Source organism: Acinonyx jubatus, chromosome C2, assembly GCF_027475565.1.
Source record: "Acinonyx jubatus isolate Ajub_Pintada_27869175 chromosome C2, VMU_Ajub_asm_v1.0, whole genome shotgun sequence".
Classification (NCBI taxonomy): Eukaryota; Metazoa; Chordata; class Mammalia; order Carnivora; family Felidae; genus Acinonyx; species Acinonyx jubatus.
The window spans coordinates 28,278,066-28,295,231 of NC_069384.1; the positions used below are offsets into that span (position 1 = coordinate 28,278,066).

The 17,166-nt window shown below is 35.4% G+C and overlaps 1 long non-coding RNA gene across 1 annotated transcript in view; it reads left to right on the forward strand.

Annotated features, from left to right (window-relative positions):
• The first annotated feature begins 4,636 nt into the window (after nt 1-4,636).
• The window catches only part of LOC106974554 (uncharacterized), a 54,555-nt gene continuing 42,025 nt past the window's right edge, over nt 4,637-17,166 (forward strand). Inside the window, exon 1 of the long non-coding RNA XR_008297586.1 lies at nt 4,637-16,894. This is a non-coding gene — a long non-coding RNA (uncharacterized LOC106974554). The remainder of the gene's footprint in view (nt 16,895-17,166) is intronic.

The following is a 17,166-nucleotide window of genomic DNA, read 5'->3' on the forward strand; positions in this document are numbered from 1 at the left end:
AAAAGCATAATGTGTCAAATGCCTTCATGACAAACTCAGGTTAACTGCACGGTTTTGAGTGTTTTGGAAACTTGTCACAATTAATGTATCGCTACATATCACATTATCAAAATTGGAAAAACTGACTATTAAGGAGTTGCTTCTTTGAAGTGAATTTTCAGATAAAAGCATGTGATTAAAGTAGAAAGGGATAGGAGAGGATATGCCGACCCTGTTTGTACTTTATTTCTTCAAATTTCTTTCATTTGGTCATTCAGTATATTTACTTGAGTGTTTACTAGTTATTAATCACCTTTTATTCTATATTTTGTTTGGATATGTTACATTTTAAAATGGGCTTTACTTCATTATTTCAAATATTTGAGGTAGGATATGCTACTTGGAAAGAGGATTGAAGTACAGTTACTGGATACAGCATTTGTTAACTTATCAAATACATCTCACCCAGTATACGGTGAAAACAGTATACAACAATTTCAATCAATGAAAGTGACTTAGACTGACAGAGTTTGGAGAAAGAGTAGGTGTGGAATTATTGCATAAAAATTCTATAATCAAATCAAGCGTTTTTCCCTGTGGAATATGTTAAGACGTAGGGATATTTTTACCATATGGAATTATTCTTTGCAATGGGAATTTTAAGGAGATTTTAACTGGAACACAAGCAGGAAGGTAGCAGAAACTTCTAGGAACTTGGAACTCATAAAAGTACCTTTTGTTTATAAAATGTGTACTTTACAAAATGAGTTTACACTCATGTTCTCAACAACACTATGAGACTGGCAATAAGAAAGCTAAACTAGAGATTTTAATTAGGGGGAGCAGCATGGGGTAACTCAGTGGTTTTTAAATTGTATTCTAGATCAGTGCTTCTCAAGTTTATAATGCACACCTAGGAGAACCACCTGGGGATCTCCTCACATGGTAGATTCTATTCGGTTAGCTTGGCATGGGCCTGAGATTCTGCCCTGCTGCCATGCTTTCACGTGATGCTGATGACCACTTTGAGGAAGGGCTTTGAAAGTTCTAGGACTTTCTAGGAGTTGTTACTGCTTTGGGCCTGAGAAGGAAGAGGTCCAATGGAAGTTCTTAAGACTTTGGCATCACTTTGATTTGATCATATATTGAAGTTGCACATTTGATTTTATTTGAAGAACATTTTGTCACTGATTTTTTTTTTCTTACCCACTGGTTCAAAGTACTGGAGGAAAAAACTAAGTTTACATCATCACTCCAGCAGTATGTATCCTCAGTCTCACAGGATGTGTTTGGTCTTCTATAAAGTAAATGAAATCAAAGACAAAAATCTCCAAAATAACTGACAGACCTATAAATTTGATAATTGTTTTTACTATAAAACTGTTAGTAAGTGGTAGAATCAGAGGTTGGACCCAGATCTTCCAGGTTCAGGATTCTTCTCAATATATCACATGTTCATGCAAATGTTTCTGGAGGTCAGAAAACAAACATGGCCTTTTTGTTCATGGTGAGTAAAGGCGGAATCATAGGTTTTGCGAAAGGATTCTAATAAAAAAAATTGGAGAGTAATAGCACATGCCGTGTGATGAGAAAGGAGAAAAACTTTCTTGCTCTTTGTAGATTATTCTTGAGTATCTTGGAGAATTCAGGGTCAATGAATCATGGAATTTAGAACTAGAAGGGATCTGGAAGATTTTTCTAATTTGAACATACTGTTGCAGTCACAGAAGTTAACTAACTAGTCCCAAGGTCACCAGAGAATTAGTGTAAAAGTTTGGACTAGGCTTTGGATCTCCTGGTTGTTGTATGGATATTTTTGTACTTCTTTTTAGTCCTGTAACAAACCTGTTACTAGTGCTGGTAATGTGAAGCCATGTGGAAGATTTCATAGCTTTTGTTTCTTCCATCACCCCTTCTCAGCTTCAGCTCTCCTGCTAGTTCCATCATTTCATGGAGATGATATAAATAGAAGCAGAGCAGCAGATAGTGAAACCAACAGAAGCCAGAGAATACGCACTGGGGAACTGAGCATCGACCAGATTACGGAGGTCCTATTTCTTCTTCACAATAGAAATCGCCACCATCGTGCAAGTTTTGGATTCCCTGGGGTTAGTGCATTCTGGTGCAAGCACCCCTCCTTGGGATGCTGGGTAAAGGGTTGAATTTTATGATAAGATAATGTGAAGCCATAGTTAAAATAAGAGATGACATTGAAGGAGTCTCCATGAATGCAATCAAAAGATTATTTTCAAATCCAGTAACAAAAAATTTTATTAACAATACTATTTTCCCAGACTAGTTAGTATTTATTGATAACTTAGTACATAGTAGACTATTGTGTTTTATACATCTTATATCTTTTATTTCTCAAGTGCATTCAGTTTCAAGCCTGTGTTGCTAGAGTGATAGCAAAAAGAGATGAAAACGGCAGCCCACAAGTAAGCTTCTGGAAGATTGACTTTTTTGTTGAATTTGCAGTTGTTTGACTTAACACAGCAAACCATCTGCTTTCTTGGGCATCCTATGGGCACACATCTTGACCAGGTCACTTCAGACCTCTCACTTTATATTTGATCTTGTAATGTAGAGCCTGCAAATGATTCTGAGGCTCACTTTTTCTCTTTAAGACACACAGAACCACTTAAAACATGTCATTATTTTCTATTTCTGTTCTTTTTCCATCCCACCTTAAGAATAATGAGTATAAACCAAGAAATCTTATTTTAGGCTTCCTAATTCTTAATCCAGTACTTTTGACATTAATGGTTGATATGGTCTAGATTTTATTGTAATTGTCATTCCATTTTCTAAAATTAAGTTCTTTATTTTAATTTTAGTATAGTTAACATACAGTGTTACATTAGTTTCAGATGTAATGAATCGACAATTCTATGCATTACTTAGTATGGAGATTCCTCAGAAAGTTAAAAATAGAACTGCCTTATGATCCAGTAATCACACTACTAGGTGTTTACCCAAAAAATATAAAAACAGTAATTTAAATGGATACATGCACCTCTACGTTTATTGCAGCATTACTTACAATAGCCAAATTATGTAAGCAGTCCAAGTTTCCATTGAAAGATGAACGGATAAAGAAGATGTGGTGTACATATTGTCATTCCATTTTATTTTTTTTTATAAGAGCATCAAGTTTCACTTTAAGGTATCAAAATAATTGCTTTTTCAAATATACCCTTAAGTCCGCCTCTTCCTTTTTTTTTATTTGACTATAGTTGACACACAATATTACATTAGGTTCAGGTGTGCAGATTAATGATTTGACAAGTTTTTACATTATGCTATGTTCACAACAAGTATGGATAGCTACCATCTGCCCTATTTTGTCACTACTATGATATGATTGACTATATTTCTTATGCTTTGTTTTTTGTTTCCTTGACTTACTCATCCCATAACTGGAGGCCTGTATCTCCCTCTCCCCTTCACCCATTTTGCCCAACCTTCCTACCCTTTGGTAACCATCAATTTGTTCTCTGTATTTATAACTGATTCTGCTTTTTATTTCTTTATTCACTTTGTAAAGATTCCATTTATGAGTAGAATCATTTGTTATATGTCTTTCTCAGTCTGACTTATTTCACTTAGCATGACACCGTTTAGGTCCAGCCATGGTGTCTCAAATGGCATGATCTCATCCTTTCTTATGGCTGTGTAATATTTGCGTGCACACACACGTGTGTGTGTGTGTGTGTGTGTGTGTGTGTGTGTGTGTGTGTACACGCATGCATCAACACCACATTTTCCCTATAGGTTTGTCTATTGATGGACATTTAGGTTACTTCCATGTTTTGGCTATTGTAAACAATGCTACAATAAAGATAAGGTTGCATATATCTTTTTAAGTTAGTGTTTTCGTTTTCCCTGGGTACATACCCAATAGTGGAATTATTGGATTGTATGGTATTTCTATTTTTAATTTTTGAGGAACCTCCAGACTATTCTCCACAGTGGCTAAACCGATTTACATTACTACCAACAATACATGAGGGTTCTCTTTTCTCCACATCCTCACCAACAGTTGCTGTTTCTTGTCTTCTTGATTTTAGCCATTCTAATAGGTGTGAGGTGACATCTCATCATGGTTTTGATTTGCATTTCCCTGGTGATGAGTGATGTTGAGCATCTTTTCATGTCTGTTGGCCATATATATGCATTCTTTGGAAAAATGTCTCTTCAGGTCCTCTGCCTGTTTTTTACTTGGATTATTTGGGTGTTTTTTTGCTATTAAGTTGTATGAGTTCTTTATATATTTTGAATATTAATCCCTTATCAAATGTATCATTTGAAAATATCTTCTTCCATACAGTAGGTTGTCTTTTTTTTTTTTTTTAAGTAGACTCCATGCCTGATGTAGTTCAAACTCATGACCCTGAGATCAAGAGTCCCATGCTCTACCAGCTGGGCCAACCAGGCATCCTCAGTAGGTTGTCTTTTTGTTTTCTTGATGGTTTCTTTTGCCGTGCAAAATCTTTTTATTTTTTTTGTGTAGTCCCAATAGTTTATTTTTACCTTTGTTTCCTTTGTTTTAGAAGACGTATCTAGAAACAGTTGCTATGGCTGATGTCAGAAATTACTGCCTGGTGTTCTCTTTTAGAATTTTTTATGGTTTCAGGTCTCATGTTTAAGTCTTGAATCTACTTTGAGTTAATTTTTATATATGGTGTAAGAAAATAGTCCAGTTTCATTATTTTACATATAACTATCCAGTTTTATCAGCACCATTGGTTGAAAAGACTGTGTTTTCCTTATTGTATATTTTTGCCTCCTTTGTCATAGGTTAATTAATCATATAAATGTGGATTTATTTAGGGGGTCTCTATTCTGTTCTTAATAAAATAGAATTAAGTTCTCTTCCTAATTTGTTGATCTATCAGCTGCAAATGTTAACCCCCAAGTATATATAGTTTGTTTCCTCTGGAGAAAAGAGTTTTATGAAGTTGATAACCACTGTGTAAAGTATATTACCAACCTGTCAGTATGTCTGTGTGCTATGTCTAGTATCCTGGGTGTTAGAGAATGCCAGTGTTCCACCTATCAAAGTCATTATAGATAGAGATTACCTGTGATATGCCAGGGCCTGGGGATTCAGTACTGAATACAACAGATGATCCTACCCTCATGGAGGTGACATTTAAGTGGGAGGATAAACATTATGATTTTATAGACATGGATCTCATTCTTCTTAGTCCTCTACCTACTTCATCTTTCTCTTTGATAATATGATCATTTATATTCTCCATGAAATATTTTCCAAAGACTCCAGAAATATTATTGGTAGGATTCATTTGGAGTATATACATTTGTAATTTTGTATTGCCATCTACTTTTTTATGTGCAAATGCCTTTTCTCCATAGCTAGATCTGATCATGTTTCTACTCACTAAACCTCTGAAACCAAATATGTGGTGTTTTCCTTCCATCCAATAACCAATTCTCTAATTTTCTCTATATGACTTGAATATCCTACAATTCAATCCAGTTCTGTCACTAAGTACTTGGAGTTGGCACATATCTTATAAGTCAAGGGCTCAGGCCCACAAGATTATCCCATTTCAGATGCCCATGGTAAGTCTCAGGTTTCCTTCTGTACTGCTGACCAACCAGTTATAAATTCAGGGGATTCTCACAACTCCCTCTTCAGGTTTGATAATTTGCTAGAAGGGCTCACAGAACACAGGAAAAAAAAATACCCTCATTAGTTTATTACATAAGCTAGAACTCAGCAACAACCAAATGGGATATATAGGGCAAGGTATAGGAGAAAAGATATACAACTTCCACGTCCCCTCCATGTATACCACCCTCCTAGCACTTTAATGTGTTCACCAACCTGGAAGCTTTTTGAACCCCATTGTTTACACGTATTTAAAGGTTTACAGGTTTTTTTAAAGGTTCCATTATGTAGGTGTGATTGGCTGAATCATTGGCCATAGGTGATGAACTCAATCTCTAGGTCCATGGGTGGGACTGAAAGTTTCAGGTCTCTAATCACATGCTTGATATTTCTGGCAACCATCCCCCATCCTGAAGCTGTGTAGGGACATACACAGAGTCACCTTCTTAGGATAAACTCAGATGTGCTTGAAAGGAGATTTTTTTTATGAATTACAAAAAATATTCCTGTTATCCCTATCACTCAGGACATTCCAAAGGTTTTAGAAAATATGTATCAGCAACTGGGGACAAAGACCAAATATGTATTTCTTATCACACTAGAGTCCTAAGTTTGTAAAGTCAAGGATCACTGCACTTTTTTATTAAATTTTATTTCGCAAACATTTACATACACAGAAAAAAGTATAAAGGAAGATAAAGCGAATGCATGTAGCCACCACACAGCTTAAGTAAGTGAAATATTATCTGTATATTTGAAGTCCTCTGTGTTTTTCTCTCTGATCATGTCCTACTTCTTTTTTGCCTCTTCAAGAAGCCACTGTAAGGTAAGCTGTTTACCTTACAGTGCATTTCCAACACATCAACTACATATGCCCCTAGGCAATATGTAATAATATTTTCTTGTGTGTTTTAAGAGCTTATATAACTAATCTCATACCAATGTGTTCTTTGTTAACTTGCCTTTTTCCCTTAATATTTATGTTCATGAAAATCCTTCACACTGATAGGTATAGCTGTATTTTATTCCTTTTCTGTTATATAGTATTTTATTGTTTGAACACACCACAATTTATTCATTCCTTTATTCGTGGATATTTAGTTTTTTTCTAACTTTCTACTCTTTTAAGTCCTTATACCCCATAATTTATTATAGATGAAAGGTAATCAGTAAATACACTATATAATTTTTATTTCAAATTATAAGTTATCATTATATTACCATCTCATATGGAAAGCTGTTCATCTCATTTAGCTAACTGTGTTTTTCAGTTTCAATGTCTTTCATAGTGAGGTGTTATAACCCCAAACTCAGCGACCCTCCCCTGTATTTTCCAGTGGTCAAATTTCAAGCTGAAATCACAAACAGAAAGAGTGAGAGCTAGCGTTGAGGTGAATTTTTTCAGAGCTTTATAGTAAATTAAAGGTCCAAAGAGAATTTGATTAGGAATTTAATGATAGGACTTAACTTGCGGTGAAACATGGCTACTGAATGCCATTTCTCAGCACACAAACACTGCTATTTTGCAGTCTGTCTGCATTACCTTCTAGACGGGACTTAACTTGTATTTATATTTGAGTTATTTATAAATAAATCACTACTTGCATGGCTCATTTTCTATAAGGAACACTTCCAGAATTGCTTTAAAGACAGCAATTGGCTTGTGGCTGTTATTACTCAGTGCTCCACAAGACAGGCCCCCTGTGGATGCTGAAGGGCAAAGAACACTTGCTGCCACTCTGCTGTGCTCTACATGGGTGTATGCTTTGCTTTTCTGGCATGGCTTGATTTAACCTACTGGGAAATCCACCCAATTGGCTTAGATCTGTTAGAGTCTCTCAATACTGGGTACAGACTGTGCGGAGAATACAAATGTGCCAATAAAAAAAATAGCTTCACCGATGACTAGTTTCCCCCCTTCCCCATATTTCTGAGTTGTGTTGCAAATCAAATAGACAAATGTAGAAATTCAAATGTCTGTGTGACTTTTTGTTGTTTGGCATTTATCTCAGCGAATGAGGAGATGATGTCATATCACAGGAGAGGTGTGATGATAAGTGTGAGGACAAGTCATTCCTTAACAAGGGAAGATTAATGTGCTGTTCTAAAATGGAACTATTACATGTGCTGTTTACTCAAAAGGAGTATGAAAAGTGAACAAATGGAGCTGTCAGACAAAGTGCTGATGACATACAAAATATTGAAATAAACAGCTGATGATGCATGAAGCATTGAAAAACATGTTGATACCCCTGTTGGCTCCATTGCTCATTTATTTCCATGTGATTGTCCTCTTCGGAATGTGATATAGCTTTTGCTCTGTTAACAGTCTTCCAGGTTGGGTCTTCAGAGTGACAAGGAGTCAAGGAGTTGGGCAATTTTCCATTGACTATAAATTAAGAGAGATAACAAATTAAAAGAACTCAAAAAAGGGAAAGCGGTTTTCATGGTTCACAAGAAATTATTTTTGACTGAAAATTAATTAAATCAGTCATCATGATTATGGAAATGGCTAGCTACTCAGAAATCTGTTCCGTTTTCTATACACACACCATGAACACATCGCTCAGCATTCTTTGCAGTTGAGTTAGGGCCATGCGCCTAGTTTAGACAAAGACGATGTGCATGTAAGTATTGAAAGTCAACTCCAGACTTAGCACCTAAAATCTGCTGTGAGATCCTTCATTTGTTTGCTCTGTCTGGAAGTGAAAGACTCCAAAATGGCAAAACCACATAATGGAAGGAACTCAGATCCATGAGTTCTCGCCTGAAGAAGAGGCAGCCATGAAAGCTGCCGAATGCATAAGAACTTTCTATGCTCAAGAAATAAAACTTTATATTGTCAACAATAAAATGTGGGTGTTTGTTCAAGCAACTAGCATTTCTATCACAATATTGTAAGCAAATAAGTTTCATTAAAATTACATTTTTTGTTTTAGATAAGTTATATGATCTACTAGGTTTTAGATTTCTTTAGTTAATAGAACTTTAATTGGATATTCCTACAACTGAATCGAAACAATGCAGTTTAAGAGGAACAGACAATGGATTTCACTTACAAAAAGGAGACTTTATGACTCACTTGAGTTTTGATTTCTGTTTCTCAGAAATCCTACAGTTTCTTATCATTCAGATCAATCCTTTGTAAATAATTTTTTGTAGTTTCTAGATCACTTTGGCCTCTAAAATACAATAAATCATTAGAAATGAATGATAGTTTTAAAACTTTCTGACAGTTATAGGAAGAAATCATAAAATTTAAAATGGGCCAAAAAGATTGTTTAAGCACATCCTTCTGGGTTATTCCATTCTATGGTTCCATGGATTCTCTATTTCTTTTGTTGTCTTTGAGCTACTTTATAACTCTTTCAGTTGCAGATAACTAATAACAATGCAAATGATTCTTGTCCATAGACATACAAAAGAATTTTGCATAGTGAAAAGAAGATTGCCCTCCCTGGTGCATGACATCGATCCCTCCCACAGAATAAGTCAGTTTTGTATCTATTTATAACTGTATTTCAGTATTATTGTCTTTATATGTGTGGTTCTTTGATTACTCTTTTGATCCATTTATAGTATCCTATGGATTGCCTCATTAATTGATGGATTAAATAAAATCTTTGATGTGTTCATTTTATATTTGTATGGGAGTCATGAATATGTCCTCTTTTTAAAATCACCCTTTAACAGTTTTGGAGGTCCCGTCAAGATGCCCAGGGAATTCACCTGCCGTAGTCTGGTAATATCATTGCCTAATCCCAAAACCTCTTGCTCAACTCCCAGTGGTTGAATCCCAAGTGGCAATAGAACTATAATTCATTCTCTTTTTCTGGAAAATTTTTTTCCTTTCCAGTGATTTTGTGTTTTGTTTTTTGTTTCTGGATTGTACACGACTGACGTGAGTTATGAACCACTGGTGGCAGCAGTTACTGGAAATTTGGTTTAATGGTCTGTTTTTGATCTCTGTAGTTGAGTGAGAGAGAGAGAATCTGGTTTGTTGTTCTTTGTATTTGTTGATTTATTTATTTTTCAGCTTAAATTACTGCAGAATTTTGTGCACTGAGGAGAAGTATAATTTTAATATCTGGACTATTAAGGTTGTGTTTCTCTCTTTACAGCTGACTTGTAGCTAAAGTTTTAAATCTGAAACTAAGCACTTTATGAGCCTGTATGTCTATATTTCTTTGATTCAGAAAGGTTTTTACTTCTTGTTTTGGTGTAAAATATCTTCCTAGAGGATATTTAATAAATTAGATTGTGAAGTCTCTCAAAGGAGTTTTGCTCTGATTATCAGCACAAAAATTGAGCACTACTAAAATTTTAGAAAAATAATAAATTTTAAACTTCTAATACTTTAAATGTACTTGACTTTAAAAATTCTTATAGAAACTGAAAAGAAATTCTTACAGAAACTAAGTTAGAAATATTTTAAGAATTCAGGTTTATGTAATAAAGGTTAATCTTTTGTAAGTGAGACTAGATCAATAATTTTGGCTTAATAAAAAGAGCTATGTCTTCTCTGAGTTATCAATGTTAAGTAAAATATAAGCATGTTTGTCTTTTAGGTTTGTGTTTTCTATGCTGATACAGGTTTACTGATCAAATAAAACAGCATTACTATCATATAAAGTTTAAGATTATGAAACAAGTAAATTTGTATTCACCAGGAGTAATGTTTGTGACAAAAGTTTATTTTGACAGTAATTATGTTTTATAGTGTGTCTGCTTGAAGAAAATTTCCAATATCTGTAGTTAACTTATCTTGAATTGATATTAAATTGATGGTTAATCATTGGAGACCTCGAAAATTTCTAAGTAATACAGGTGCTGGTTACTAACCATATTTAAGTTCATGTACTTTATTCTCATTTGTATGTGCTATTGAGAAGTCACTGGTGCATTAATGCATGTGTTTACTTTTGCCACTTTGAGAAAGTATCTAAAATACTTGTATGACATTAGAAAGTTGTGTGATGTGTGCCCATGTGCTTTACTCATCCACTAAAATGCTTGCATATGACAGACAGTTATTAATGAGCCACTTCCCACCCCAGTTTTCTCTGTGATTATTTATTGAAGAGGTTAATTAATATGAGTGATTGAAACTACACTGGGAATGATAACAGAGAAATGCATCTGTTTGTACTTTAGAGGAAAAGAGTGTTTTTGTTTTAAAGTAGCAGTTTTCAGGGTTTGTTTGTTTGTTTGTTTATTTTTCAGTTCCTGAACCCATTTCACCCTTATACTCTTGAGATTCATTGAAGATCCCAAGGAGTTTCAGCTTATGTGAATTATAAATAACAATCTTAACCATGTGAGGAATTGAAACAGAAATTAAAAAAAAATGCTTATTGATCCATGTTAAGATCACAAAGATGAATGCATTGTATATGAATGTAAATAGTATCTACTATGAAACAAGTTATTACCTCACAAACATTCTGAGATATGTCCACGTTAAAACATGAGTTTGCTCCATAATATGAACAAACATAAAGGTTGAAATTTGAAAAGTGAATTTTTTTTGGCTTTGGTTTATAATACTGCATCTTAAAAAAGCTATGAGGGGCACCTGGGTTGCTCAGTTGGTTAAGCATCCAATTTTGGCTCAGGTCATGATCTCACAGTCCGTGGGCTCCAGCCCCGCATCAGGCTCCGTGCTGACAGCTCAGAACCTGGAGCCTGATTTGGATTCTGTGTCTCCCTCTGTCTCTGGCCCTCCCCAGCTTGCACTCTGTCTCTGTCTCTCTCTCTCTCTCAAAAATAAATAAATATTATTTTTTTTTAAAAAAGCTATGAAATAGGGGCGCCTGGGTGGCACAGTTGGTTGAGCTTCTGACTTCGGCTCAGGTCACGATCTCCCGGTCGAGGAGATCGAGCCCTGCGTCTGGCTCTGTGCTGACAGCTCAGAGACTGGAACCTGCTTCAGATTCTGTGTCTCCCTCTCTCTCTGCCCTTCCCCACTGATGCTCTGTCTCTCTCTGTCTCAAAAATAAATATAACCATTAAAAAAAATTTTTTTTAAGCTACGAAATATGTTGTAGTGTTAGCAGAGCCTACTCAGTGAGTTTGCTGCCTTGGTTTACTGATTGTCTTCACCTGCAATATGAAAGGTTATTCTTAAACTTTTTAAAGTTTATTGATTTTGAGAGAGAGAGTGAGTGTGAGCGAGGGAGGGGAAAAGACAGAGGGAGAGAGAGAATCCCAAGCAGGTCCTGTCAGGGAAGATCCTGATGAGGGGTTGGGTCTCATGCACCGTGAGGTCATGACCTGAGCCAAAACCAAGAGCTGGACACTTCATGAGCTGGGGCACCCAGGCACCCCGGAATGTTATTCTTTACCTTCTGTGTAGTCTATATAGATTAGCAGAGACTCTGTATTTTACCAAAAATAATTTTCTGTGCTTTTCATTGACTTATTTGACTTACTTTCAAGGACATATTTCTTTATTATGCAAAATGAAAAAAGAATGAACGAAGGTTCCTCACTTACGAAAGAGCTAAGGTTTCTAGAAGCATCCTACTTTCCATGTTTATTTTTAAATGTTTTATTGTTCCTGTACTTAAACAGGTAACCAAGAGAGTGCCCCAGATTTCCTCCTAAACATTTCACCTTCCAAATTCAGGTCCTAAATGTAGAAAAAATAAAATAAAATTTTCAGCATATCTTGTACTCCCAAACTATCTTTGGGATTTCCCAGAGGGTTCCTGAAAAATCACAAAGATTTGTTCTTTTGCTTATAAAAAAAAGATGCTAGAGCTATTTAGATCTTTTTGCTACCCTGTTATAAGAGTTGTGGAGCAAAAGCTGTCAAATTAGAAGAGACATTCAGTCTTCCCTAGGTTAAGTTTGCAAATATTTCAGAAATCATATGCTTCATTTGAAGTCCCTTGTCTGTCAGTGTTTTGCTTTCCATAATATATTTTAACCTCTCATGAAACTCTGATCAAATTTCTTATGAAATAGTCTGTCAGATTTTGTATAATTGTCAGAGTCCTAGACTGTTTTATGTGATGATGTGAAGCACCAACTATAGCATTATCTGTCACTTTTCAGTTTTTACTTTGCCACAGCTTTACTTTTTTCATTTGAGTCTGTTGAAAAAGACAGTTGTCCCAAGGTTTCTTATGCCCTTGTGTGTCTTGCTGGGAATGCAAAAATTTCAAGGCCCTGACTGCCCTTTCACCCTGCCACTTCTCAGGGCCGTGTTCTCATGATTCACTTTAAGAAAGAAGTAATATTTCTTTCTGAGACAAAAATTAAGGCTTGCTTACTGCTTTCTATAGAAGCAATGGATTTCCCCAAACTCAGTGTTCTTCAGATCGTAACATAAACCCTCTGCCTGCACAGCATCCATCTGGGCTTTCTCTGTCACCCCAGTGGGATCTGGGGATCTTATGCAATTTTATGTTCATATGCTTGTTGTGATATGAGGAATAAAGTCCTTTGTCTCTGACCAAAGAGTCTCATATCTTCTGTCAGAATCCATAAGAAGGTAACAGGATATCTCAGTAGCTTTCAGGTAGGGTGAAATCAAATCCCACACTGAACAAAAGCTAGCATCTTCTAGGCCAGTGGTTCTCAAGTGGAGATGAACATCACACTTAGCCAAGAAATTTTACACATGTTTAGACCCTACTACTGACTTGCTGAATCTCTCTTCTTGATATTCTTGCTATATTCTTCATATATGAAATATTATTTCTCAGAAATATTGTTGCTATATCTTTTTTTCCCTTAAAACTATTCTATTTGTTTATATCAGATATAGCATTTAATGACATCTTTGAAAACAGACTTAATCATTACTCTTAGAGACTTATATTTTGGAAGACTTTGTCATCTTTGGTTTTGATGTCATAGAAATAGTCATACTGCTGTTAATTGCATTATTCCTATCAGAAACCTCATCCAATTTTCACATTTGAAAATTGTAATAAATTAACCCCAGTAATTAGTTCTCTGTCATCTACAGATAGTATTTGTTTTACTCTGACGCTTGCTTGTATGGAGGCTCAGCTGTAAGCTACAGGAAAAAGTTTGTGTCCAACAAAGGAGAGTTTCAGAGCCTCAAGAAAAAGGACTGTACTTCAAACTGTTGATGTATCTGGGCTGATCTTACATTGCTCAGAGTAAGGGTCAGCAAATTATGGCCTGCTGGACAAATATATCCATTGTCTGTTTCTGTAAATAAAATTTTATCGAAACATGGTCACATACACTTATTTATGTGTATTGTCTCTGGCTAATTTTTTTGCTACGGTGATGGAATTGAATAGTTGTAATAGAGAACATCTGGCTTGCAGACCTTAAAATATTTACTATCTGAGATTTTACAGAAAAAGTTTGCTCTCAGACTATACCTGTAGATGGGTCTAGATTTTCATGACTGCTTTTCATTGAAAGTAGATGGCTTAATGACACTGGTAATGTGAGATCAAGGAGATCAAGAATTAATTAAATAGGTCTGAATGAATTGATGATGAAATTTTTATGACAGTAAATTTTTGTAATATTGTATTTTTCTGTTTTCTGGATAGATGAGGGAGTCCTATCTTTTTAAAAGCTATTTATGCCCCACAGTAATTTAGTAAATGCTGCTTTTGTAAACTAAAATGAAAAATTGTAAGTAATAGCTGATTCTCTCAGACTTTCTGGAATTCCAAAGCACTTAGTCTTTACTTTTGGTGATATGATAGTTATGTGTATAGTTATGTGTATAGGTTCAGTAAAAATCTGTCCTCCATTTTCCATGATTATAATTGGACAAAACAATTATACAACCAATGCCTTGCTTGAAATGTCACTTTTGAAAATAATACACTTTTAATCAAACATGACAAGTCACCCTTAAAGAACTAAAGTTGATTTTACATATGGAGCCAATGGCTAGAATGCATCCTCAGGAATATTGACTCTCAGAATTCCAGTCCTACAGGTAGTAAGATGGTCACTTCCTTGCAGCATGGGCTCTGAAAAATTTGGGGACCCTTAGAACAGAGGAATCCATTTAAATTTATAAGGTACTGGAGATGAAATCTGGAGTAGATATTTTCTTGGGTTTGATTCTCCAGTCTTAGAAGAATAAATGAGATGTTCATAAAGGTCAGACCAGAGATTCCGTATGAAAACTTTCAGACAGAAGTTAAGTTTAAAGCCTTGGTGGTTGCTTGATATTGTACAGTTCTAGGTTGGCAAAATAAGCTCAAAGAGATTTATTAACACTCTTGTTGCGCCTGTGTAAATAATCAGGCCAAACATAATGGGATCACCATTTTTTGTGTGATGAAGGATAATCCTTCTTTGAGATAATTATGATCTTAAAATGGAGGGTGACTAGAGACTGTATTAATGTCTTGCTGCTGCTGTAAAAAATGTATCATGAATTTAGTGACAACATATTTATTATCACATTATATAGTTATGAGGTCAGAAGTCAGAAATGGGTCCCAGTAGGCTAAGATGAAAATGTAAACAAGCCTGCATTTCCACTGAGGCCCTAGGGAATAATCTGTTTCCTTGTCTTTTTTTTTTTTTTCCCGGAGGCTGCCTGAGCTCCTTGGCTCATGGCCTCCTTCCTCCATTTTCAAAGCCAGCAGTTATACCAGCTCAACCTCTGCTTCTATCATCACCTCTTCTCTGATTCCAATTCTCCTAACCCTGTCTTTTCTTATAAAGATCCTTGTGATTACATTGGGCCTGTCTGGATAATCCAGGATAATCTTCCAGCCTCAGGATCCTCAATGTAAACACATCTGTATGATCTCTTTGACCATGTACAAGTAGCATATTCATTGGCTCTGGGGATTAGGACATGGACATTTAGGGGCCATTATTCTGTCTACCATAATGTGACAAGTCCGAAATGGGCTGGAAAGATTACCGAGTATCTTCTTGAAAACTAAGTGTTGCCTGGTTATTTGATTTTTATGGCATTTCTGCAGCATTCATTGCCTTTAAGCTTTGGAACAACTCTGTAAATTGCAGGTAACTGATACAAAGCAGAGGATTCTTGAATATAGACATCTAAGTGCATTTTATCCCATGGAAATACAATGGATTTCCCAGCAGTACCACAACAATCTTCATGGAATAAGCCAATTTTGTAAATTCATTTCACCATTACCACTTATAAAGGTTTAGTTCTTTGAAATCCCCTTTGAACTAATTATAACATCTTTTTGGTTTCCTCATTAAATAATAAATTACAGTCTTTGACATATATTCATTTTATAGTCTATGAAAGTTGTGATTATACCCTCTCTTAACATGTAGCATTTAACATGGAGATTCACAATCATATACAAAAATAGATAGGATAGGAAAAAAAGTTTCATCACTTAACCCCAATAATATCAAGCTAAAGTCAGTCCTGTTCTTTCTACACTTTCTTCCGGTTTCCTCTGTCCTGTTATTCTGAAGTGAATTCCAGAGACCATATTATCTTATCCATAAGTATTTATTATGTCCCTTTAATTATAAGGAATCATTTAACATAACCACAATACTAAAATCTCACCTAAAATTAATAATTTCTTAATATAATCAAAATGTCCAGTGTTCAAATTTCTGATGAGATTTATTTACAAATGACTTTTATCTGTTGTTGTTGTTGTTGTTGTTGTTGTTGCTGCTGCTGTAACTTAAAAATCCAGGACAGGGGCGCCTGGGAGGCTCAGTCGGTTAAGCATCTGACTTCAGCTCAAGTCATGACCTCACGGTCTGTGAGTTCAAACCCCATGTCAGGCTCTGTGCTGACAGCTTGGAGGCTGGGGCCTGCTTCAGATTCTGTGTCTCCTTCTCTCTCTCCCCCACTTGTGCTTGCTCTCTCTCTCAAAAGTAAATTAAAAAAATAAAATAAATACAAAAAAATAAAATAAAAATAAATAAATAAACCCAGGACACAAATAAGATTCATACTTTGAGATGTTTTGATATATATATGTTAAGTCTCTCTTTTTTGAAACTATTTTATTGATGTGTATTCTCTGTGCAATAAATCGCACCTACTTTAAGTGTACAATTTGATGAGTTGTCTCAATATCTTTTATTTATTTTTATTTATTTATTTTTTAACATTTATTTATTTTTGAGACAGAGACAGACAGAGTATGAACGGAGTAGGGTCAGAGAGAGAGAGAGGGAGACAAAGAATCTGAAGCAGGCTCCAGGCTCCAACCTGTCAGCACAGAGCCCCACTCGGCGCTCGAACTCACAGACGGTGAGATCATGACCTGAGCCGAAGTCGGAGGCTCAACCGACTGAGCCAATCAGGTGCCCCTCAATATCTTTTAAATGTATGATCTCCTTCCCTATCTTTTTCTTCTTATGGTTTATTTGTTTAAAATAAATTTGCCTATAGAGTTTTCCAGAGTATGTATCTGCCTGATTGTTACCCTGTGCTACAATTTAATACATTCCTTGGTCTTCTGCACGTCCTGTAATTGGAGGTCAGTGTCTTGTTCCATTAGTTTGTTAGAATTTGAAAAATTATGAAATTCTACTTTCTTGTTCATTTCTTATTTATTAGCTAGAATATTTCTATA